This window comes from Panulirus ornatus, chromosome 19 (genome assembly GCF_036320965.1).
Source record: "Panulirus ornatus isolate Po-2019 chromosome 19, ASM3632096v1, whole genome shotgun sequence".
Lineage (NCBI taxonomy): Eukaryota > Metazoa > Arthropoda > Malacostraca > Decapoda > Palinuridae > Panulirus > Panulirus ornatus.
The window spans coordinates 60,330,296-60,356,544 of NC_092242.1; the positions used below are offsets into that span (position 1 = coordinate 60,330,296).

The 26,249-nt window shown below is 50.9% G+C and overlaps 1 protein-coding gene across 1 annotated transcript in view; it reads right to left on the minus strand.

Moving 5' to 3' along the window:
* Grip71 (WD repeat-containing protein Grip71) overlaps positions 1-25,729 on the minus strand; it is a 209,319-nt gene extending 183,590 nt beyond the window's left edge. Inside the window, exon 1 of the mRNA XM_071674003.1 lies at positions 25,499-25,729. The gene's annotated coding sequence lies outside the window, so the exon portion shown is untranslated. The remainder of the gene's footprint in view (positions 1-25,498) is intronic.
* Positions 25,730-26,249: the final 520 nt, after the last annotated feature.

A 26,249-nucleotide genomic window follows, 5' to 3' on the forward strand; every position in this document is an offset into this window, starting at 1 on the left:
GGAGCAAACCGAGGGAGGAGCTGCAATGTTAAGGGAACCCCCAGGGTGCTGCACCAATTCTAGGGAGGAGCTGCAATGCTGAGGGCCCCCAGGGTGCTGGACCAAAGCTAGGGAGGAGCTGCAATGATGAGGGCCCCCAGGGTGCTGGACCAAACCGAGGGAGGAGCTGCAATGTTGAGGGCTCCCAGGGTGCTGCACCAATTCTAGGGAGGAGCTGCAATGCTGAGGTCTCCCAGGGTGCTGGACCAAAGCTAGGGAGGAGCTGCAATGATGAGGGCCCCCAGGGTGCTGGACCAAACCGAGGGAGGAGCTGCAATGTTGAGGGCCCCCAGGGTGCTGGACCAAAGCTAGGGAGGAGCTGCAATGCTGAGGGCTCCCAGGGTGCTGGACCAAAGCTAGGGAGGAGCTGCAATGTTGAGGGAACCCCCAGGGTGCTGGACCAAACCTAAGGAGGAGCTGCAATACTGAGGGCCCCCAGGTCACCCCCAGGTCGCTGGACCAGTCCCTGGGAGAAGCTGTAATACCAAGCAAAGTTAAGACCAGTAAGGCACTACACTGGGGGAGGCCCAGTAAAGACACAGTATGTACGACTACATCCGATCAACCTGGTTATGCACTGGTCTACAAACCACAGTCTCAATTGCTAAATGAAAGAAATAAGGAAATTGACCCCTAGATCTACAGAATCGACGAAACAGTTTAAGGAATGATACAAAAAGTCATGATGGGTGATTATCTTTTTTCAATGATTCGCAATGTTTCAAACCAACGGAAGGAACCCGTTCACGCCAACACGTTATCATATTTCTGTATTGTTAGTATTTAGTGATTGCCTGAATGTGTAGCAGGCGCTGGGTCCTGACCACACCAACAACAGTGTAGCAGGCGCTGGGTCCTGACCACGCCAACAACAGTGTAGCAGCGCTGGGTCCTGACTACACAAACAACAGTGTAGCAGGCGCTGGGTCCTGACCACACCAACAACAGTGTAGCAGGCGCTGGGTCCTGACTACACAAACAACAGTGTAGCAGACGCTGGGTCCTGACCACACCAACAACAGTGAAGCAGACGCTGGGTCCTGACCACACCAACAACAGCGTAGCAGACGCTGGGTCCTGACCACACCAACAACAGCGTAGCAGACGCTGGGTCCTGACCACACCAACAACAGTGTAGCGGACGCTGGGTCCTGACCACACCAACAACAGCGTAGCAGGCGCTGGGTCCTGACCACACCAACAACAGTGTAGCAGGCGCTGGGTCCTGACCACACCAACAACAGTATAGCAGACGCTGGGTCCTGACCACACCAACAACAGTGTAGCGGACGCTGGGTCCTGACCACACCAACAACAGTGTAGCGGACGCTGGGTCCTGACCACACCAACAACAGTGTAGCGGACGCTGGGTCCTGACCACACCAACAACAGCGTAGCAGACGCTGGGTCCTGACCACACCAACAACAGTGTAGCAGACGCTGGGTCCTGACTACACCAACAACAGTGAGCAATGTTATCAAGCACAAATATGCTATTACTCCCAAGGTCAAAGCCACTGCTATGTCCTGCTCATTTCCAGGACCAACCTACTGCTAGTCGAACCCTCTCTCACTCTCTCTCTCTCTCTCTCTCTCTCTCTCTCTCTCTCTCTCTCTCTCTCTCTCTCTCTCTCTCTCTCTCTCTCTCTCTCTCCCTCTAGTCTCCTGACACTGGAACAAGTTCACAAATTTGGATTTTCAAAAAAAAAAATTCTTTATTTCCACATCAGAATCGCTTGATGCAGTCGCTAAGATGGCTGGTGTTGGTGTGGCGACCCGAGGGAGACGTACACCTTAACATGGAGAACACCTCACTACCTCAATAGGTGTGGAGCCTCCAGCTCACCAGCGAGAACAACACCTCGACAGGTGTGGAGTCCCCAGCACAGCAGGGACAACAACACCTGGACAGGAGTGGAGTCCCCAGCTCACTAGCGAGAACAACACCTCAACAGGTGTGGAGTCCCCAGGACAGCAAGTAGAACAACACCACCTCGACAGGTGTGGAGTCCCCAGGGCACCAGAGAGAATGCACCACCTCAGCAGGTGTGAAGTCCCCAGGACACCAGAGAGAGTGCACCACCTCAGCAGGTGTGGAGTCCCCAGGGCACCAGAGAGAGTGCACCACCTCAGCAGGTGTGGAGTCCACAAAACGCCAGAAAGAACAACACCTCAGCGGCAGTAGAATCCTAAACAAACCAGGGAGAATAACAGCTCATCACCTCAGCAGTCGTGGAGTTCCCAGCAAACCTGTGATTGCACACACCTCATCAGGTTTGGAGTTCACAGAACGTCAGAAAGAACAGCACCGAAGCAGGCGTGGAGTTCACAGAACACCAGAGAGAACAACACCTCAGCAGGCGTGGAGTTCCCAGCACATCAAGAGACCCAAGGTGCGCCAAAGGAAACATACCATTTCACTGTTTTTACGGTAATTGCATACAAACGACCTCCTTACATGTCAGCGAGCTGGCTTGTGAGGTGTGAGCGACCTGTGGTGCTCATGTGTCGCGGATGTTCACAGTCAGTGGAGGGGCCTGACCTCGCCGTTGTCCCTGAACCACACGACCTTGTCTGACCTGATCAGTTGCGTCTACAGTGTCGCAATGTACCGAGATGAATCATTGGCGACGGTAAGTGATTCCTGGAAGAGGATGATGTCACAGGCGCCTCACGTCACGGTGAAGTGATGTCATGGATAACGTGTAAAGAAGTGACGAAGATAAGGGGTGTAAAGGTCATGGGAATGTTGGATAAGGCGTGGGGTCAGTTCCTCCTCCTGGTCTCTGGCCATCCTCTGCTTTTCATTAGGTTGTCTTTTTTACATGGAAGGAGCTGCCAGCCAAACACAACTACATCACTTTGTCGAATTGGATTACCAAAAGACTTGTTAGGATTACTAAGGTACCAGTATCAAACTGGTGTCCACAGATGTAAACAAACCAGCCATCCGTGCCTCCACAGGGACCTCTTAGGTTGGAAAGTTAATAGATGGTATCTAGGGGCTGGTGGGGTCAACACATAGTACCTTGGTGTTGGTGGGGTCAACAGAGTAACTGGTGGTTGGTGGGGTCAAGATTTGTACCTTGGTATTGGCAAGGTCATATGTGGTGGTTGGTGGGGGTCAACAAATGGTACCTGGAGTTGGTATCTGTGGGGCTAAGGAACATCACAAGGTACCTGGAGGTTGATATGGTGAACAGATGGTATCTAGCTTTTGGTATGTTCAACATATAGTACATGATTGTATGTGGGGTTGGTACATGGTGCCTGGGTGTTGCTGGATTTAACATAAAGTACCTGTGTGTATGTGGGGTCAATACTTGGTACCTGGGTGTTGTTGGGTCAACACATAGTACTTGGGTGTAAGTGGGGTCAACACATGGTGTCTGGATGCTGGCAGGTTCGACACATAGTACCTGGGTGTATGTGGGGGTCAGTACATGGTACCTGGGTGTTGGTGGGGTCAACACATCGTACCTGGATGTTTGCGTGGTCAATATCCTAACCTGACCTATGAGTATTAGATCAGTCAAGCGTGTGACAGGATAATGGCCAGAGATGTACAGCAGTGGGAGACCTTAGCTAGTCAAGCATGTGGAGCATCACTTTCAGCGTCACTGGTCCACATGTTCCTCCCTCCCTGGTTGGGGAAGGAATGGCTATGTGGCTCCTTCTCTCACCAGCCCTAAGTCCCTGTACCTACGCCCGTCACCTGTACTCCTAATCCAGCTTATACAATCGGTAGTACCCGTCTTTACCCCCAAGACCTACGACCCATGGATCAGGTAGTGAAAAAGTCACAATCAGGCCAAACATCTCTGCTTCTCGTATCTCGACTCATCTCCTCCCCTGACGGACGGACCATCTCCCTGACATTCACAAAAAAATAAAAAAGTTCCAGTGAACAAAAAGCTGTCGAGGTTTTCAAGTCTTTTTCTATTGACTTGGTATTTCTTTTATCTTATCTTTAGATGATACAAGTCCAGTGTGTATGTGACTTGACTAGTGGCCGCCCAGGTCAGTGGTGGTGGGCGAGTTGATGGTGGGGGCCGCCCAAGACAGTGGTGGTGGATGAAATGATGGTGGGGGCTGCTTAAGTCTGTGGTGGTGGATGAGATGATGGTGGAGGCCGCCTAAGTCGGTGGTGGTGGATGAAATGATGGTGGGGGCTGCCTAAGTCTGTGGTGGTGGATGAAATGATGGTGGGGGCTGCTTAAGTCTGTGGTGGTGGATGAAATGATGGTGGGGGCTGCTTAAGTCTGTGGTGGTGGATGAGATGATTGTGGGGGCTGCCTAAGTCTGTGGTGGTGGATGAAATGATGGTGGGGGCTGCTTAAGTCTGTGGTGGTGGATGAGATGATGGTGGGGGCTGCTTAAGTCTGTGGTGGTGGATGAGATGATGGTGGAGGCTGCTTAAGTCTGTGGTGGTGGATGAGATGATTGTGGGGGCTGCCTAAGTCTGTGGTGGTGGATGAAATGATGGTGGAGGCCGCCTAAGTCGGTGGTGGTGGATGAGATGATGGTGGAGGCCGCCTAAGTCGGTGGTGGTGGATGAGATGATGGTGGAGGCCGCCTAAGTCAGTGGTGGTGGATGAAATGATGGTGGGGGCCGCCTAAGTCAGTGGTGGTGGATGAGATGATGGTGGAGGCCGCCTATGACAGTGGTGGTGGATGAGATGATGGTGGAGGCCGCCTAAGTCAGTGGTGGTGGATGAAATGATGGTGGGGGCCGCCTAAGTCAGTGGTGGTGGATGAGATGATGGTGGAGGCCGCCTAAGTCAGTGGTGGTGGATGAGATGATGGTAAGGGCCAAGGATGCATAACTCGCCTCCTGGTGATGGTGGTGGTGGAGTGCGGGAGAAAGAGGAGGCCTCACTTCTTCATCCATCTTGAGGATAATCTCTGACACCAGCCACACAGTATTCCTATTCCCATTTTTCATCTCCTTCGCTTGCTCCAGACCACCTGGGTTCGACCCCATGGTTGTTAGTGTAAAATCGGTATCCAGAATATGCATTAAATCACTGCCCGGAACTTCTCGTCTAATTAGATGAAGGCCAGTGAAGGGAAAACAGATGGAAACCATCATTTTGGGATAAAACTGTTCATCATTCAGAGGATCGCCACTTAATAAACGAATTTTATCCTGGTTATCCACGAAATCATGTCTGAAATTTTTTGTTTATGATACAATCAATATGTATCATGAAAGCTGGTTTCATTTATGTAGATAAAATAAGAAAAATTCAGTTAAATTCGGTGGCAAATATTGCTCAGAAACGTTAAGTCACATGATATATGTATGTGAGAGTGGACGAGTCCTTCGTCTGTTTCCTGGTGCTACCTCGCCAACGTGGGAAATGGCGGTCAAGTATGAAAAAACTCTTATGATAACATTAATAGAATAATGATGATGATGATGATGATGATAATGATAATAATGATAATGATAACGATAATACGAGATGGGCGTCATGGAAACATTGTGCGTACATCGTGTGCGCTAAGACGTAACACTCTCCTAACGAATGAACTTAGATATGTAAAGTAGAAAAGCAAGAAGCACTTTATAAGTGTGAAAATACTTATTTTACTTTAACGCAGTGGGCATTGGTTCAGGATGTGTGTGTGTGTGTGTGTGTGTGTGTGTGTGTGTGTGTGTGTGTGTGTGATGTGTACCCGGTCCACTCCACGGTGGTGGCTTGGAACCGAGTAATGGCGACAGATATAGAAATGCCAATTTAATCCAAACCTCACACACTCACACAGGAAGACGTCACTCATGACCAAAAGAAACAGAGGAATCTCCACCCGCCCCCCACTCCTTCCTCCTGGGTCAGGGTGGTGATGGGGGAGGAAGGGGAACCTCCCCTGGGTCAGGGTGGTGATGGGGGAGGAAGGGGAGCATCCCCTGAGTCAGGGTGGTGATGGGGAGGAAGGGGAGCATCCCCTGAGTCAGGGTGGTGATGGGGGAGGGAGGGGAGCATCCCCTGGGTCAGGGTGGTGATGGGGGAGGAAGGGGAACCTCCCCTGGGTCAGGGTGGTGATGGGGGAGGAAGGGGAGCATCCCCTGAGTCAGGGTGGTGATGGGGGAGGGAGGGGAGCATCCCCTGGGTCAGGGTGGTGATGGGGGAGGAAGGGGAGCATCCCCTGGGTCAGGGTGGTGATGGGGGAGGAAGGGGAGCATCCCATGGGTCAGGGTGGTGATGGGGGAGGAAGGGGAGCATCCCCTGGGTCAGGGTGGTGATGGGGGAGGAAGGGGAGCATCCCCTGGGTCAGGGTGGTGATGGGGGAGGAAGGGGAGCATCCCCTGGGTCAGGGTGGTGATGGGGGAGGAAGGGGAGCATCCCCTAAGTCAGGGTGGTGATGGGGGAGGAAGGGGAGCATCCCCTGGGTCAGGGTGGTGATGGGGGAGGAAGGGGAGCATCCCATGGGTCAGGGTGGTGATGGGGGAGGAAGGGGAGCATCCCCTGGGTCAGGGTGGTGATGGGGGAGGAAGGGGAGCATCCCCTGGGTCAGGGTGGTGATGGGGGAGGAAGGGGAGCATCCCCTGGGTCAGGGTGGTGATGGGGGAGGAAGGGGAGCATCCCCTGGGTCAGGGTGGTGATGGGGGAGGAAGGGGAGCATCCCCTGGGCCAGGATGGTGATGGGGGAGGAAGGGGAGCATCCCCTGAGTCAGGGTGGTGATGGGGGAGGAAGGGGAGCATCCCCTGGGCCAGGATGGTGATGGGGGAGGAAGGGGAGCATCCCCTGAGTCAGGGTGGTGATGGGGGAGGAAGGGGAGCATCCCCTGGATCAGGGTGGTGATGGGGGAGGAAGGGGAGCATCCCCTGGATCAGGGTGGTGATGGGGAGGAAGGGAAGCATCCCCTGGGTCAGGGTGGTGATGGGGGAGGAAGGGGAGCATCCCCTGAGTCAGGGTGGTGATGGGGGGAGGAAGGGGAGCATCCCCTGGGCCAGGATGGTGATGGGGAGGAAGGGAAGCATCCCCTGGATCAGGGTGGTGATGGGGGAGGAAGGGGAGCATCCCCTGGGTCAGGGTGGTGATGGGGGAGGAAGGGGAGCATCCCCTGGGCCAGGATGGTGATGGGGGAGGAAGGGAAGCATCCCCTGGATCAGGGTGGTGATGGGGGAGGAAAGGGAGCATCCCCTGAGTCAGGGTGGTGATGGGGGAGGAAGGGGAGCATCCCCTGGGTCAGGGTGGTGATGGGGGAGGAAGGGGAGCATCCCCTGGATCAGGGTGGTGATGGTGGTGGAAGAGAGGAAGGCGAGGGAAGGAACCTGAAGGTGACGTAGTTAGTTAGGCTGGTGTGGTGAACACCTGATGGTCACAGGCAGAGAGATTCTTCGTCAGGTGAGGTGGTCCCCCAGAGATGGGTAGGAATGGTGAGTGGTGGGTCTCTATAACCCCCAGTAATGTACATCATGGGCAACACACAACCTCCCAGTAATGTACATCATGAGTACTACATAGCCCCCAGTAAAGTACATTATGTGTATTACATGACCCCAGTAATGCACATCATAGGCATTACACAACCCCCAGTAATGTACATCATGAATATTACATAGCCCCCAGTAATGTACATTATGTGTATTACATGATCCCCAGTAATGTACATCATAGGCATTACACAACCCCAGTAATGTACATTAGAGACATTACGTAACCCCCTGTAAAGTACATCATAGGTATTACATAACCCCCAGCAATGTACATCATGGGTATTACATAACCCACCAGTAATGTACATCATGGGCATCACACAACCCCCTAATAATGTACATCATGGACATTAGTATACTGCAAACGAATGACGCTATGTATAATTGGGCAACGACAAAGAGGCGGGTTGCCGAACGCGGATATACCAAAGGGGTAGAGTGAGACTTCAGAGAAGCAAACGCTGTACATGATACGTTTCGAACCTATGTAATAACTAGCTAATGGCACCCTCACCCATTCACCCAGGACATGGGTACACAGGGCTACCACCCTCTCCACACAGGCAGAGGTCTTTCCAAATTCTTCGTTCGTATATCTCAGAATGCATGGTGCTTCCAGAGTTCCAGAATATGTTTTTTTCTTAGGGCGGGTGAGTGTTCTCATCATGCACTGCGTAAGCCTTCTGCACACGCACGCCCCCTCTCCTCCTCCTCTGCCCCTCCCGGATCCATACAAAGATAGCGGAGGGTGACGTCACGTCTTCCCCGGCCCGTCTTCCTCTCTGAAACATAATCTGTGAGTCACTGTACATGTGTACATACAGTGCTCCTCCGTGTTTGTAGGAGAGGCGGAGTGGAGTGCTGTACAGAGCTGGGGGAGGGCTGGAGGGATAGATTGCGTTGGAGGTGCTTGGAGGATGTTGACAATGCTAACATACTGGAGGAATGAAGAAAATTGAGAAAGACTGTTGAAGGGATGGAGATGATCGTAGGGGGGGAATGTTGGAGAGGGCTCCCTCCAGCAGGTCTGCCGGGAGAGATGGAGGGAAGGCTTGTTGGAGGGAGAGTGTGAGGGAGGGCTGGAGGATGATGGCCGTTGGGCTGGAATGATTTCTGGGGCATTGGAGGGATTGCTGGAGCATTCGCGGGATAGCTCGAGGTCTGGAAGGATTGCTGGAGCATAAGAGTGATTACTTTGGCACCACAGGAATTGCCGGAGCACTGAATAATTGCTGGAGTATTAGAATGATCGCTAGAACATTGGAGGAATAGGTGGAGCATTGGGTGGGGGATAGATGGAGCATTAGAGGGATTCCCAGAACATTCGAGGGGTGGCTAGAACACATCAGAATAGTTTGCTGGAGCATTAGGGTGATTGCTGGAGTGTTGGAGTGACTGCTGGAGCATCAGGGTGGGTACCAGAACATTGGAGTGGATTTTGGAGGATTGGAAAGATTGTTTGAGCACTGGAGTGATTGATAGAAAATTGGAGTGATTGTTGGATCATTGGTGTGAATGGTGGAGCATAACAGGGACTGTTGGATAATTGAAATTGGTAGAGCATTAAAGCCATACATGGAGGATTGGAGTTATTGCTGGAGTTGCCAGCACATCAGTGGTTGTCAAATTTCCCTCCTCGGCCCATGTTGCTCTCTTTCCTTTCTGCCTCACCCAGACGTGTGTTGCTGGCATTCTATCCACACACACACACACACACACACACACACACACACACACACACTAACACACACACTCTCTCTCTCTCTCTCTCTCTCTCTCTCTCTCTCTCTCTCTCTCTCTCTCTCTCTCTCTCCAAATCACACATAACACTCGACAGCAGATAATTCTCACAACTCTTTATTCTTCACTCCTGACGTCTTTTAGGAGTGGAAGGCTCCTGCCTTACCTTACGGCAAGATTTTGACCTACCTCCCTACTCTCTCTCTCTCTCTCTCTCTCTCTCTCTCTCTCTCTCTCTCTCTCTCTCTCTCTCTCCCACCCTACCCATCATCACAGGCCCCAATCACCATCAAAGTCTCCACCAAAACGGACCTGACACTATTGTGTATGACGTCACCTGGACCCACCCACAACGTCACAGGGGAGGTCAAGAGGCGTAGGAGGCAAGGTCAAGCGACGTGACCCAACGACGGAAGCTTAATCATCCTCCTGCAGGGTGAACAAATATCTTCATGGTGTGTCCCGGAGCCAACACGGGCCGTGGGAACCGACCGCAGAGCCGGCAGATAAGTGTACCCTGCAGGACCGGCAGGCTGGTGTACCCTGCAGGGACGGCAGGCTGGTGTACCCTGCAGGACCGGTAGGCTGGTGTACCCTGCAGGGACGGCAGACTAGTGTACCCTGCAGGGACGGCAGACTAGTGTACCCTGCAGGGACGGCAGACTAGTGTACCCTGCAGGACCGGTAGGCTGGTGTACCCTGCAGGACCGGCAGGCTGGTGTATCCTGCAGGGACGGCAGGCTGGTGTACCCTGCAGGGACGGCAGGCTGGTGTACCCTGCAGGAACGGCAGACTAGTGTACCCTGCAGGGACGGGAGATTAGCGTACTCTGCAGGACCGGCAGGCTGGTGTACCCTGCAGGGACGGCAGACTAGTGTACCCTGCAGGGACGGCAAACTAGTGTACCCTGCAGGGACGGCAGACTAGTGTACCCTGCAGGGACGGCAGACTAGTGTACCCTGCAGGGCTGGAAGTACTCTCAGGGACTAGTGTCTACGGAAGGCGATACATCACAAACTTTGTGTGAAAACTAATAATGAAACTGTGTGTGTGTGTGTGTGTGTGTGTGTGTGTGTGTGTGTGTGTGTGTGTGGAGGGATCAACTCAGCAGTGGTACGGAGATGACAATAACAGTGTTACTGTAGCAAGTGTAAGGACCATCCAAGCCAGACGAACACTTTACTGATATTCCTCATTCAAAAGGATATCACATTCTCACTCATCATTCTTCGCTCTACCAGAACTCAGCCACAGAGCACGCGACACCAAACTAACATCATCCACTATAACCATCCACTGACACCATCCTCCCAGCAGATCGCTACCAACGTCATCCACTATAACCATCCACTGACACCATCCTCCCAGCAGATCGCTACCAACGTCATCCACTATAACCATCCACTGACACCATCCTCCCAGCAGATCGCTACCAACGTCATCCACTATAACCATCCACTGACACCATCCTCCCAGCAGATCGCTACCAACATCATCCACTATAACCATCCACTGACACCATCCTCCCAGCAGAAGGCTACCAACATCATCCACTGTCACCATCCACTGACACCATCCTCCCAGCAGAACGCTACCAACATCATCCACTGTCACCATCCACTGACACCATCCTCCCAGCAGAAGGCTACCAACATCATCCACTGTCACCATCCACTGACACCATCCTCCCAGCAGAAGGCTACCAACATCATCCACTGTCACCATCCACTGACACCATCCTCCCAGCAGAACGCTACCAACATCATCCACTGTCACCATCCACTGACACCATCCTCCCAGCAGAAGGCTACCAACATCATCCACTGTCACCATCCACTGACACCATCCTCCCAGCAGAAGGCTACCAACATCATCCACTGTCACCATCCACTGACACCATCCTCCCAGCAGAACGCTACCAACATCGCCCACTATAACCAACCTCTGACACCACCTTCACTGTCTGTCTGGCAGACGACCCTTGGGTCCATTCACCCCCTCACTGACCGAGGTAGACCTGTGCGATCAGTGACCTTACCGACTGTGTGGGGAAGGTTGTCACAGACAACGTGTATTTTGTACCTAAATCACCAGGTTGCTGGGGCCTTGACACTCACTGTGGCCTTGTTTGGTATCAGTGTTGAGAACAGATAATTGTAGCTAGGCTAAGAAAATAAACTGGACCTTAGACCGCATATTATCTTACAAAATTGACAGAGATAAAGTAAATGATGTTCATTTTGGAGTCTAAATCTAACTATGATATGCTGGGAAATTTGTACATAAACATGATATATATATATATATATATATATATATATATATATATATATATATATATATATATATATATATATATATATATATATTCTTTTCTTTCTTTCAAACTATTCGCCATTTCCCGCATTAGCGAGGTAGCGTTAAGAACAGAGGACTGGGCCTTGAGGGAATACCCTCACCTGGCCCAATTCTCTGTTCCTTCTTTTGGAAAACTAAAAAAAAAAAAACGAGAGGGGAGGATTTCCAGCCCCCCGCTCCCTCCCCTTTTAGTCGCCTTCTACGACACGCAGGGAATACGTGGGAAGTATTCTTTCTCCCCTATCCCCAGGGATAATATATATATATATATATATATATATATATATATATATATATATATATATATATTCATGCCTCTGGGGACCAAGAACAGCCGAAGTATTTGCATAACTTGATAAGATGGTGAGAATCATTGTAGCCTGCCACTCAGCTCAACCTGGCTACTGCCGGAGGAGAGTATAGATAACACAACGTCTACGTTGAAGGTGCACCACCAGTCTCCCTCATGTCCCCGCCTGTGGTAAACATCATAACCGTCTATAGTTTGGTTCCTTGACCCCTCCAGACACAGATCCTATACCTGGTGATCCCGTGTTACACAAATGGATTGACCTGAATCATCTACGCTTCTCTGTCGACTTTATGCGATGAACTAGTAGTCTAAGGTGTGGTGATGTTCTTAGATTACCCAGCTCCCAACTTCCATCAACATCCCAGTCACCACCATCCCATGCAACATATTACAGTCCCGTCAGAAATCATATCGTTTCAAAAGACTTCATCTCTACCTGCTACCGAGTGTAGGGCAGCCTCAGGATTACAGGAGCCCCTGGAAAAAAGGGGTCCTGGTATAACATATGGGCCGATTCTGAATGTGGTGCTGGAGTCATAATGCTAATAATGATATGTCTAAAACTACTACCTGTGTACCCAGCCTACTGGCTCAAGTGTCTTTGCCATATAATCTTGGTGTGTGTGTGTGTGTGTGTGTGTGTGTGTGTGTGTGTGTACGAGCACCACATCAACCCCCACCACCACCAACTCCCTAGAACCCAAGAGGGCGGCCAAGAACCCAGAGGATGTCTTGAAGATCTTGTACGTGAGCCATGGTAGAGTGAGGAGGACCATTCACAGCCACTGGTCTCCCTCTGTTGGGTTGGATGGCAAGAATCAAGGGACCAGACGACAGTGAACTGCGCTTCCGTAATAATGACAAACATTAAGAGCTGTACAAAAAAGGTGATGAATCACTGCCAAGAAATTATCGTCCAATCATCTTAACGTCTGTAGTTAGGAAACTTGCGGAAACCATCACTCGAGATGAAATTGTAAACCATTTAGAGGATCAACACTCAATATACGATTCTCAGCTCGACGAAATCGCTCATGACTGACAAAGCTGCTTGATTTCATTCATATCATCAATACGTATGATGAAAGTGGAGCTACCTGCTGTCACTGGCAAAACTTTTGAATTTAAGTCTATGGAAATCATTCTCACTCTTTACAGCTTACTTTACAATTTGAACATTATGCTCAGTTTTGGTCACCCTTACTTGAGGAAAGACATAAGACTTCAGAAAAGAGAAGGTATAGACGTGAGTCACCGAGATGATACCAGCTTGAGAAGCAAAGTCCTACGGAAACCGACTAACTGAATCAACTCTATATATATTTAGCTGAGGAAAGGGAAACTGATCCCATAACTGTATTCATCAAAGGCTTCGATAATCTCGATCTAATAAGCTACTTAAGGATAGATTTGTCTGATTTCACACGTAGCAATAAATATTAACTCGTGGGCAAAAGGTTCTACCTCGAATGAGGCGAAATACTCTTCGTCAACAAAATTGTTAACATATGGAATGATTAACCAATTTGGGTAGTTGAAAACAGTGCCATAGATACGTTTAAGCATAGACTTAGTATTTTGTTTCAAATCCAGAACCGACATTACTTGCTCTGCCGTAGCTAAATGAAAAGTTTACAAAGCTTTTTGTAAAATTATGTAGACCAAGTGAAGAGAAACATCAAAAAGTATACGTCAGAATAGTAGTCACAACCGGAACCTCCGCTAGGTTCAACCCGGGCTACATATCTGCTGGATCCGTCAGAGCAGCACTACACTTCCTGCACCAGCAGCACATGTCCATCACTAAAGACTGTATCTCCGCTCACTTTTGTATTGGGGTTGACCAAGTATCCCCGGATGTGTTCGTTGCTATGTTCAACCAGCTTGTTGCAGGCGTAATAAGTGTGTGACTAAAGCTGTACTGACAGGTGGTAAAGGTCACTATTGGAGATTTCGAATGATTCCCCAGCGTTTCCTGTACTGCCTGTGCATCACAAATGCGTATACATGTTCCCACGTCGATAGACACGTGCACACATTTGAGAATATATCATACAATGACTCAGAAGTACACTAGATACATACAATAGCAAGAGACAAGCACACACGACGATGTATACATGGTACAGAGGCGTAGTAATAAACAAGTGTGAACGTTAACTCGTGTAGACTAACACTAAACCAGGGGAGTTGTGAGAAACATTGGTGTGCAGGAATACGGATACATGGGTGACAAGGGGAGCCAGATTAGGGACGCCCTGATAACCAAGGAACGTGACAATTAGTTTGAGAGATAACAAGAACTTGTGTCGAAGTTCCTCGCGTCAGAAAAAGAGAATTAGTCAGAACTAGATAAAAAAAATAACAGATAAACAAGCGATACAAAGTTTCACACGCACACACACACACACACACACACACACACACACACACACACACACACACACACACACACACACACACACTTTGCAGGGGAAACTCCAAAAACCTTCCGCTGCATTCATCAGGAGTGAATTGCCAGTTAGAGATCAGCTAACCAAGTTAAGGAATTCAAAGGAAAGAGTTACAGAGGATGATGTGCATATATGTGAGGAAGTGAAGGATAAGTTGTACAAGGAAAGAGGCAATATCCCGGTCACCAGTGGGATAAGATGATAGTGTCCACAAAAATCACTACAGACGACATAAAAAATACGAGAGGGTCTTGACCCTAATAAGGTTTCTGGTTCTGATGTAATACCTCCATATTGACTAAGGATGTCCACTTGACAACTTACTTTCAATGTTGTTCAAGATGCCGCTGGAACAAGATCAGGTAGCAAGGGAGTAGAAGAGGAAGTGGGGAGAGTTGGACTACTAATGAGTCTCGCTGAAGAGTGTGGTCTATGAGGTAAAAGATAATCAAAAAGGATATGAATGACTCCTTGTAGAGGAGAAGCCACCAATATGAGAGAAAAACGAAAATGCTGCGTGGATTGATGATATCTGGAGTGCCAGAGCATATCTGACACTGAACCACACACAGGAGGTTGGTAAAGCAATTGGATCTTCTGGCAGGAAGAAAGAGGCGACTCTTTCGATGGGTAGAAGATCTTAGTGTGAGAACCAAGGATGTATACCAGGGTAGCCTTCTCGAAATGGCTCGAGGAAACCAGTGGCGTTCTGCAGGAGTCTGTTCTGGGACCATTGCTTTCCTAAATCTATGCGAACGTCCTTGCCAAAACAAGAAGGCTTGGCCTTCTAAGTGAACCGGTTTGCGGATGACACCAAGGTCATGAAGGAAGGTGGAGAGGATTGCATCAACTTGCAAAGGGGCGGAGACAAACTCCAGAGTTGATCTGTTCTGCAATTGAGATTCAACCCAAACAAACGTAAATTGATGAGGATGGGACACAGTGAAGGAAGATCTCCTTATGTGTATCACATAGCAAGAAAAAAAAGCTTGCAGGAATCTGCCACCAGAGTACCACATTAGGAAAACAGTAAACGATTGCGCTCAACGGCTCGACCCGGCCTGCCGTCCTCACTGAGGTGTGCCCACTTAAGGTCGAAAGATTATATAGGGAGAGGGAAAGACGACAGATGGGAGGGAGAATTCCACAACTTAGCTGTTTCAGGATAGAAGAAAAAAAGGAAGTGTGACAGTCAATCCTTGAGTGGTGTTGGTTTCCATACTAAAGGAAGCAGCTGCCAAACGTGTGCATGTGGTCCACTAAGTCACAGCGGGTGGGACACACGGAGAGCACTGGCCAAGATGATACGTGGAGGGAGGGTAGCAAGACGTGGGCCTACAGCGTGGCATGATGATGATGCCTGGAGGAGTAACCCCTGAACCAACTGACTCATGTTACACTGTGACCCTGTAGTTAGTCCCCCACCATCTGAACACCTACCTTGCCTTCATCCTCCTCCTCCCTCCTCCTCCTCCTCCAGCGGTAATCCTTCGCTCTCAGGAGCACATGCAGGTGCAAGAGCAGGAGGAGGCACAGGAGCAGAAGCAGGCATAGGAGCAGGCACAGGACCATAAGCAGGTACAGGAGCAGAAGCAGATGCAAGTGCAGGAACAGAAGCAGGAGACCTAGCAGTGTGGTAGGAGCAGGCGACGTGGGGCTGGGGTAGGGAGGTGGTGGTGGGAAGGTGAGCAAAGTGGTTATCCTAGTGGATGAGGTCATCGCTAGGGCCCGCCACCCACACAGTACATCCTTGATGAACGATGTACGTACGTACGTACATCGTGTACACACACACACACACACACACACACACACACACACTCGGCTAGACTACAGCTGACTGTACTACTACCACACTCGTCACCACACACATTGTGATGGCCCAGGAGACGATATTTTCGCTCTGTGTTGCTAACACTGTAGAGAAAGACCTTCAGCCACCTGATTGATCATGGATTACGTCACTCGGCGTCGTACAACCGTGCGACTTCCTCTGCTTACGTCATAGATGGCTTGCCACACACATCAACCTTCACCTTAACGACCATTCTGTGGTACCCACGTGAGTCAGTGACTCACAGCCTTCAAAGTCACATGCCTACACTTGGGTATACATCTTCCAAAGGACCATCCATACTTCAGGAGCCAGACGTGGCTTTTTTTTATCGTCACTTTAAGAGCGAGAGACTTCGTCATGTCGACATAATCCGACGTGGCAACTCGCGCCTACGTCAGGACAGACGCTGTGGATGACGTCACAACCAGCGTGGTCAGATCCTGGAGCCGATGGCTCAGGGAGTGGAGACTACTACGACGTAGTATGTGGGACGGGATGGGAGGCGGTGACACGGACGAGCGGTGGAAGGGAGGAGCGGGGAGGGGAGGGCACAGACGGGTGGTGGAGGGAAGGGGGTTACGCTGATGGGAGGGGAGGGAAGGGGGGTTTACACTGATGGGAGGGGAGGGAAGGGAGTAGCACAGACTGGTTGGGGGAGTGGAAGGGGCTGCACAGACGGGCGGGAGAGGGGAAGAAGCTGCACAGAAGGGTTGGGTAAGGGGGAGGAGTAAAAGAGTCAGGTGGGGAGGGGAGAGGACGAAGTAACACAGGTGGGGTAAAGGGAGGAGGAGGGAGTGGCAGACGGATTGGGGGAGGGGAAGAACACAGCCGGGTGGGGGAGGGAGGGAAAGAGGTAAGATAGACGGGTGGAGAAAGGGAGGCGAGAGAGAGAGAGAGAGAGAGAGAGAGAGAGAGAGAGAGAGAGAGAGAGAGAGAGAGAGAGAGAGAGAGAGAGAGAGAGAGAAGAAGAAGAGAAAGAAGGAAAGAAAGAAAGAAAAAAAGAGAGAAAGAAAGAGAGAAAGAGAAATAAAGAGAGAGAAAGAGAGGGAAAGAAAGAGAAGAAAGAGAGAAAGAAAGAAACAAAGAAAGAAAGAGAATGAAACAAAGAAAGAAAGAGAGAGAAACAAAGAAAGAAAGAGAAAGAAACAAAGAAAGAGAAAGAAACAAAGACAGAGAGAAAGAAAGAAACAAAGAAAGAGAAAGAAACAAAGAAACAAAGAGAAAGAAACAAAGAAAGAAAGAGAAAGAAACAAAGAAAGAAAGAGAAAGAAACAAAGAAAGAGAAAGAAACAAAGAAAGAGAGAAAGAAACAAAGAAAGAGAGAAAGAAACAAAGAAAAAGAGAAATAGAAAGTAAGAAACAAAGAGAGAGAGAGAGAGAGAGAGAGAGAGAGAGAGAGAGAGAGAGAGAGAGAGAGAGAGAGAGAGTCTGACAGTATAATTATGGCGCAAGCTGAGTGTGTAATAACCACGAGACCTTGACCAAGGTCGTCCACGTGTGTGAGGCTGACGGCCTTCAAGGTCGTGCTGGTACCAGACACACGCTCTGCCACCACCACCACCACCGCTACCACCACCACCACCACCACCGCTACCACCACCACCACCACCGCTACCACCACCACCACCACCACCACCACCACCACCACCACCACCACCACCACCACCACCACCACCACCGCTACCACCACCACCACCACCACCGCTACCACCGCTACCACCGCCACCACTACCACCACCACCACCACCACCGCTACCACCACCACCACCACCACCGCTACCACCACCACCACCACCACCGCTACCACCGCTACCACCGCCACCACTACCACCACCACCACCACCACCACCACCACCACCACCACCGCTACCACCACCACCACCACCACCACCTCTACCACCAGCATCATCAACATCAACAGCTGCAGCACTACCTCCAGCAACAGCGGCACCACAACCACAACCATCACCAGCAGCTGCATCACCACCACTAACATCACCAGCAGCTGCACCACTAGCATCACCAGCAGCTGCACCACCACCACTAACATCACCAGCAGCTGCACCACTAGCATCACCAGCAGCTGCACCACCACCACTAACATCACCAGCAGCTGCACCACTAGCATCACCAGCAGCTGCACCACCACCACTAACATCACCAGCAGCTGCACCACTAGCATCACCAGCAGCTGCACCACCACCACTAACATCACCAGCAGCTGCATCACCACTGCTAACATCACTAGCAGCTGCACCACTACCACTATCATCACCAGCAGCTGCACCGCCACCACTAGCATCACCAGCAGCTGCACCACCACCACTAGCATCACCAGCAGCTGCACCACCACCACTAGCATCACCAGCAGCTGCATCACCACCACTAACATTACCAGCATCTGCATCACCACCACTAACATCACCAGCAGCTGCATCACCACCATTAGCATCACCAGCAGCTGCACCACCACCACTAACATTACCAGCAGCTGCACCACCACCACTAGCATCACCAGCAGCTGCATCACCACCACTAACATCACCAGCAGCTGCATCACCACCACTAGCATCACCAGCAGCTGCACCACCACCACTAGCATCACCAGCAGCTGCACCACCACCACTAGCATCACCAGCAGCTGCATCACCACCACTAACATTACCAGCAGCTGCATCACCACCACTAACATCACCAGCAGCTGCACCACCATCACCATAAACATCACCAGCAGCTGCATCACCACCACTAGCATCACCAGCAGCTGCATCACCACCACTAGCATCACCAGCAGCTGCACCACCACCACTAACATCACCAGCAGCTGCATCACCACCACTAACATCACCAGCAGCTGCACCGCCACCACTAACATCACCAGCAGCTGCATCACCACCACTAGCATCACCAGCAGCTGCACCGCCACCACTAACATCACCAGCAGCTGCATCACCACCACTAGCATCACCAGCAGCTGCACCACCACCACTAACATCACCAGCAGCTGCATCACCACCACTAGCATCACCTGCAGCAGTACCACCACCCCTACTAACATCACCAGCAGCTGCACCATCACCACAAACATCACCAGCAGCTGCACCACCATCACCATAAACATCACCTACAGCAGCATCACCACCGCTAATATCACCAGCAGCTGCACCACCACCACTAGCATCACCAGCAGTTGCACCACCACCACTAACATCACCAGCAGCTGCACCACCATCACCATAAACATCAACTACAGCGGCATCACCACCAATAACATCACCAGCAGCTGCATCACCCCCACTAACATCATCAGCAGCGTCATCACCACCATAAACATCAACTACAGCTGCATCACCATCACTAACATCGCCAGCAGCTGCACCACCATCACCATTAACATCACTAGCAGCAGCACCGCCCACACTAGCATCACCAGCAGCTGCACCACCACCACTAACATCACCTACAGCTGTACCACCACCACTAACATCACCAGCAGCAGCACCGCCCACACTAACATCACCAGCAGCTGCACCACTAACATCACCAGCAGCAGCACCGCCCACACTAACATCACCAGTATCGACAACACTATCACCACCAATATCACCACCACTACCAGCAGGTCATGATGGAAGAAGGTAATGTGTGAGGAGGTCATGAGGACAGGTCATGATGGCAGGTCATGATGGCAGAAGGTCATGATGGCAGGAGGTCATGTGCAGCAGGTCATGATGGCAGGAGGTCATGATGGCAGGAGGTCATTGCAGCAGATCATGATGCCAGGAGGTCATGATGCAAGGGGTAATGATGACAGGTCATGATGGCAGATCATGATGTCAAGAGGTCATGATGCCAGGTCACGAGGAACGGTGTAAACCAATTAGCCAACATGACACTGCTGGTCACACTTGGTGGTGTAAACCATCTATCCAACATGACACTGCTGGTCACACTTGGTGGTGTAAACCATCTATCCAACATGACACTGCTGGTCACACTTGGTGGTGTAAACCATCTAACCAACATGACACTGCTGGTCACACTTGGTGGTGTAAACCATCTATCCAACATGACACTGCTGGTCACACTTGGTGGTGTAAACCATCTATCCAACATGACACTGCTGGTCACACTTGGTGGTGTAAACCATCTATCCAACATGACACTGCTGGTCACACTTGGTGGTGTAAACCATCTAACCAACATGACACTGCTGGTTACACTTGGTGGTGTAAACCATCTATCCAACATGACACTGCTGGTCACACTTGGTGGTGTAAACCATCTATCCAACATGACACTGCTGGTCACACTTGGTGGTGTAAACCATCTATCCAACATGACACTGCTGGTCACACTTGGTGGTGTAAACCATCTACCAACATGACACTGCTGGTCACACTTGGTGGTGTAAACCATCTATCCAACATGACACTGCTGGTCACACTTGGTGGTGTAAACCATCTAGCCAACATGACACTGCTGGTCACACTTGGTGGTGTAAACCATCTATCCAACATGACACTGCTGGTCACACTTGGTGGTGTAAACCATCTAGCCAACATGACACTGCTGGTCACACTTGGTGGTGTAAACCATCTAGCCAACATGACATTAACAGCTTCAACTTATCATCGACTGAAAAACCCAAGCGTCATCTTGCAGAGACTTACGTGATCTCTCACAGTTTACTGAAGAAAATTGTCTACGCTTCACGAGCCATTTGAAGTGATTGGTACAATCTCCAGTGATTGGTACACTCTCCCGTGATTGGAATCTGATTGTCAGACTTACGATGTCATCCTCACGCACGTCACACTCTCGATGCTCTCAAGGATTTCTTCTGAAATGTAACTTATTTGGAAAAAGAAATCTTAGCGTCTCTTGCTACATAAGACAGTCCACAGCTGCTACTGGACTGACAACTGCTGTGCCTCAGGGGGAGGGTAGAACTGCTGTACCTCAAGGGGAGGGTAGAACTGCTGTATCTCAAGGGGAGGGTGGAACTGCTGTGCCTCAAGGGGAGGGTAGAACTGCTTTACCTCAAGGGGAGGGTAGAATTGCTGTACCTCAAGGGGAGGGTAGAACTGCTGTACCTCAAGTGGAGGGTAGAACTGCTGTGCCTCAAGGGGAGGGTAGAACTGCTGTACCTCAAGGGGAGGGTAGAACTGCTGTACCTCAAGGGGAGGGTAGAACTGCTGTGCCTCAAGGGGAGGGTAGAACTGCTGTGCCTCAAGGGGAGGGTGGAACTGCTGTACCTCAAGGGGAGGGTAGAACTGCTGTGCCTCAAGGGGAGGGTGGAACTGCTGTACCTCAAGGGGAGGGTGGAACTGCTGTACCTCAAGGGGAGGGTAGAACTGCTGTGCCTCAAGGGGAGGGTAGAACTGCTGTGCCTCAAGGGGAGGGTAGAACTGCTGTACCTCAAGGGGAGGGTGGAACTGCTGTACCTCAAGGGGAGGGTAGGACTGCTGTACCTCAAGTGGAGGGTAGAACTGCTGTACCTCAAGGGGAGGGTAGAACTGCTGTGCCTCAAGTGGAGGGTGGAACTGCTGTACCTTAAGGGGAGGGTGGAACTGCTGTACCTCAAGGGGAGGGTGGAACTGCTGTACCTCAAGGGGAGGGTAGAACTGCTGTGCCTCAAGGGGAGGGTGGAACTGCTGTGCCTCAAGGGGAGGGTAGAAGCGCTGTACCTCAAGGGGAGGGTAGAACTGCTGTGCCTCAAGGGGAGGGTGGAACTGCTGTACCTCAAGGGGAGGGTAGAACTGCTGTGCCTCAAGGGGAGGGTGGAACTGCTGTACCTCAAGGGGAGGGTGGAACTGCTGTGCTTCAAAGGGAGGGTAGAACTGCTGTACCTCAAGGGGAGGGTAGAACTGCTGTACCTCAAGGGGAGGGTGGAACTGCTGTACCTCAAGGGGAGGGTAGAACTGCTGTACCTCAAGGGGAGGGTAGAACTGCTGTACCTCAAGGGGAGGGTAGAACTGCTGTGCCTCAAGGGGAGGGTAGAACTGCTGTACCTCAAGGGGAGGGTGGAACTGCTGTACCTCAAGGGGAGGGTGGAACTGCTGTACCTCAAGGGGAGGGTAGAACTGCTGTACCTCAAGGGGAGGGTGGAACTGCTGTACCTCAAGGGGAGGGTGGAACTGCTGTACCTCAAGGGGAGGGTGGAACTGCTGTACCTCAAGGGGAGGGTGGAACTGCTGTACCTCAAGGGGAGGGTAGAACCTGCTGTACCTCAAGGGGAGGGTGGAACTGCTGTACCTCAAGGGGGGGGGAGGACTGTGTACACATTGGCTGCTATGGACCACAGGTGTCGCCACGGACCACAGGGGCCGCTACGGGACCGAACAAGCCACCAAGGTGCCACAGAGGCCGCTACGGGCCACACAAACCACCATGGGCCACACATACCGTCACGAGCCATAGAGACGGTCACAGGCCACAGAGGCTACCACAGGCCACACACGCCACCAAAGTGCCACAGAGGCTGTCACGAGCCACAGGAGCCGCCACGGGCCACAGAGGCCGCCACGGGCCACAGACGCCGCCACGGGCCACAAAGACCGCTATGGGCCACAAAGACCGTCACGGGCCACACACGCCGCCAAAGTGCCACAGAGGCAATCAAGGACCACACAGGCCGCCACGGGCCACAGAGTCCGTTACTGGCCACAGAGGCTGCCATGGGCCACACAGACCGCCATGGGCCACACAGACCGCCATGGGCGGACAGCAACTGTACAACCCGGTTCTAGCAGGAAGAGGTCTCGCCCTCCACACCCACCTGTTGGCCCGGCAACAACACTGGGTCAAATATGGCAACCAGGAATGTCATTCATTGATCAGCCGGGTACGATAGCGTGTAGGTGGAGCAGCTCCCACCTGGATGGGCGAGGAACCAGGCCCCCTCCAACCCGTTGGTCTAGTGGTGCCGGTGGAGTCAGCTAACAGCTGGCCTAAATGTGGTGGTGGAGTTACCCACCAGCTAGCCTGGCTGTGGTGGTGGAGTTAGCCACCAGCTGGCCTGGCTGTGATGGTGGAATTACCCACCAGCTGGCCTGGCTGTGAAGTCAACCACCAGCTGGCCTGGCTATGCTGGTAGAGTTTAGCTACCAGCTGGCTTGACTGTGGAAGTCAACCACCAGCTGGCAGTGGATTCAGTCCCCCAACCCCCAGTTTCAGCTGGCCTAGCTAGTGGTGGTAGTGGTGGGGCCTTGTAAGCAGCTGGCGTGGCCCCCAGTGGTAGAGTCAACCACCAGCTGACGTAGCTGGAATGATAGGTTCAACCACCAGGCCCTTCAGCCTCGCAACATAAATGGAAATACTTTTTCCTGGGAAAATGATTTGATCAGTTATACAAGAATTATACTCAGTGTCTCCGTGTGTGTGTGTGTGTGTGTGTGTGTGTGTGTGTGTGTGTGTGTGTGTGTGTGTGTGTGTGGACGTACTTTCGTCCGTTCGTTCGTCCCAAGAGATCGTCCTGCAGGCGGACATCATGACGATCCTCAAGCCATAATCATTCGTCTGTCATCAGTGGCACCGACCGCTCTCTGCGAGGCGTCGGTGACCACACGCACCAGCGGCACGTCTCGGGTGACATCAACAGGATCACCACCGCCAGCCACTCACGCACTGTACTCCTGCCGACGACACTTAATGATATGGCACAACGGTCGTCTGCCCACTCAAACCTCCCGGCACTAACTTAACATTCTCATTTGCGCAAGACAGCCAGTGATGATGGAGGTTTTAACATAGGAATAGCCTATAGTCATCTAGCGGAGGCATGCATCGTCACCAGCCACACCTGAAAAGCTGCGACGCGTTCCCCCCGAAAGGCAAGGCCACTATGACAAGGGATGACGGGGTCACCTATGATGTATTAACATCAGCATCAACTTTCCCACTGATCCCCTTCTCGATCCCTTCAACGTGATTCTCCTATAAGAAGTCTTTCCCGGTCTCTCCTGGGTGTGCGCTATCATCATACGTAAACCAAAGACTAGAGAGGACCACTTTTACACTTATCGCCCTCACTTCCTGTTTAGGTAGCCTTGCAATGTTTCATCTTGAACATTCTTCTACATATAATCCTAAACAGTCTTATATATATATATATATATCCACCCAGGAAAACAAATCTACTTTCGATATGGCTAGAACAGACATCGTCTCTCAGCAACTTTCAGAACTTGTCGCCAGGGATCTGATGTTTAGGGTTGACCAGACCGTCATTTATGGTCATGTTCAGAGATGCCCTCAGCGATCCGCTTCCTTTTACCATGGGTACTCCACAGGGAAGGGTCCCCAGCCTGACACCATTCATCGCAACTCACGCTTAAACGTCTGTCTACCCCTGATGTTGATGCTGACGCTACCAAGGTGATGTCTCAGCACCACCTCGCCTGTGAGGCCCAATTTTTTTGACCGGTTCATCATGCACTTCGCCACTTAGTGTGGCCTTGTTATTGACGCAGCCAAACGAAAACCCTCCAATTCACGATGATCACGTTTGGGATGAAATGACCTTCCTTGTGCTCCACCATGACGTGACTGAACTACGGAACTCGTCACATACCTTGGCATTGATCCTGGCGCCAATGCTGCTGATCCATGAACTCACATATCCGGCCTGAAAGCCAGATACCTTGACCCCCTCCCTCAACCTCCGGGACCTCACAGGCAAGAAAATTGGTAGCTGCCGAACTTGCTAAGAGGTTTTACCCATTGTATGTACGACCTGTGATCCCCATTCATTCACCTATGGCTCACCTGCATCTTCATTCCTTTGATGTCCGGAACAAAGCTGTGAGATCAACCTTCAAATGTCAGCTGTTAGCTAGAGTAAATATGATGTTAGGTCTGTCCCCGAGTCCTCTGTTTACCTCCACGATAGTTCTTCAACAGGTCTCTGGGCCACAAGCTTCACTTCTCTGGTAACCACATTGAGACTCCTGAACATGTTCTTACTCTATTATTAGCCCGTCAGCAGCTGTGTGTCTCTCATTTAACATCAGGTTTTCCCTACTGTCATCTACCCATCGACCCAGTAGAACCCCTTCCCCTCTCTTCCCTACACGCTCCTCCTCTCCCTCACACACACACACACACACACTCTTCCACTCCCTCTCCTACACACCCCACCTCTCCCTCTCCTACACACCCCACCTCTCCCTCCCCTACACACTCCTCCTCTCCCTCCACTACACACTCTACTCCCTCCCTCACAAACCTCCTATCTGCCAAATTAACCGACCAACGTACATATCATTATAGCACTCTGGTGTATACAAAACATTAGGAAGCAGCTTACCTCTGGTCATGGTCGAGATCCACCGGTGTGTTACTCGTGAATGGTTTCTCTACCATCACAAGCTCATTATATTCAGTTCAACCGTTTCTAAAAGCTTCGCAATAAATGTCTGTTAAGACTAGATTTCTGCATGAGAGCATGAACCGACAGACTCTTGGCAGAACGCAGCACAAGCAAAGCGCAAAACGAGGCCAGACACCGCTGGAAGTAGGTTATCACACTCCCTGTCCACATACACACACGCACACACACTAGCACTGACCCCTACAGCAACACGAGTCTGACCTAACTGACAGTGGATTGCAGGCCGGGGAGGCTACCGTCCTCAAGTCAAACGACCGAACGACACCGTAAACAAGTAGTTACACCTGTCAGCTACGGTCTCCGCGACTCCTATACATTGCTGATGAACACAGATTACGACTTTTTGATACTCTGTCTTCAGGCAGCTGCATAGAGGAGGTGTGTAGTATTGTGAGTTTCTACAACAGAAGCAACTGGTTATGATCACTGAAATTAACAACAACCAGTTGCTGATTTGTTGAAAAATACCACAAAAATTCAGGATTTTGATAAAATTCTTGTCAACTGTAGCCAGTAAAGTAAATACTCGACTGACGTAAGTATTTATCGAATGAAAATATTATGTTTTATTCAATGAATGATTTAAGAAACTTCAGGATATCTATTTATTTACGATATATATATCGGGAGACAGCGACAAAGCAAAATAAATAAATGAATATATATA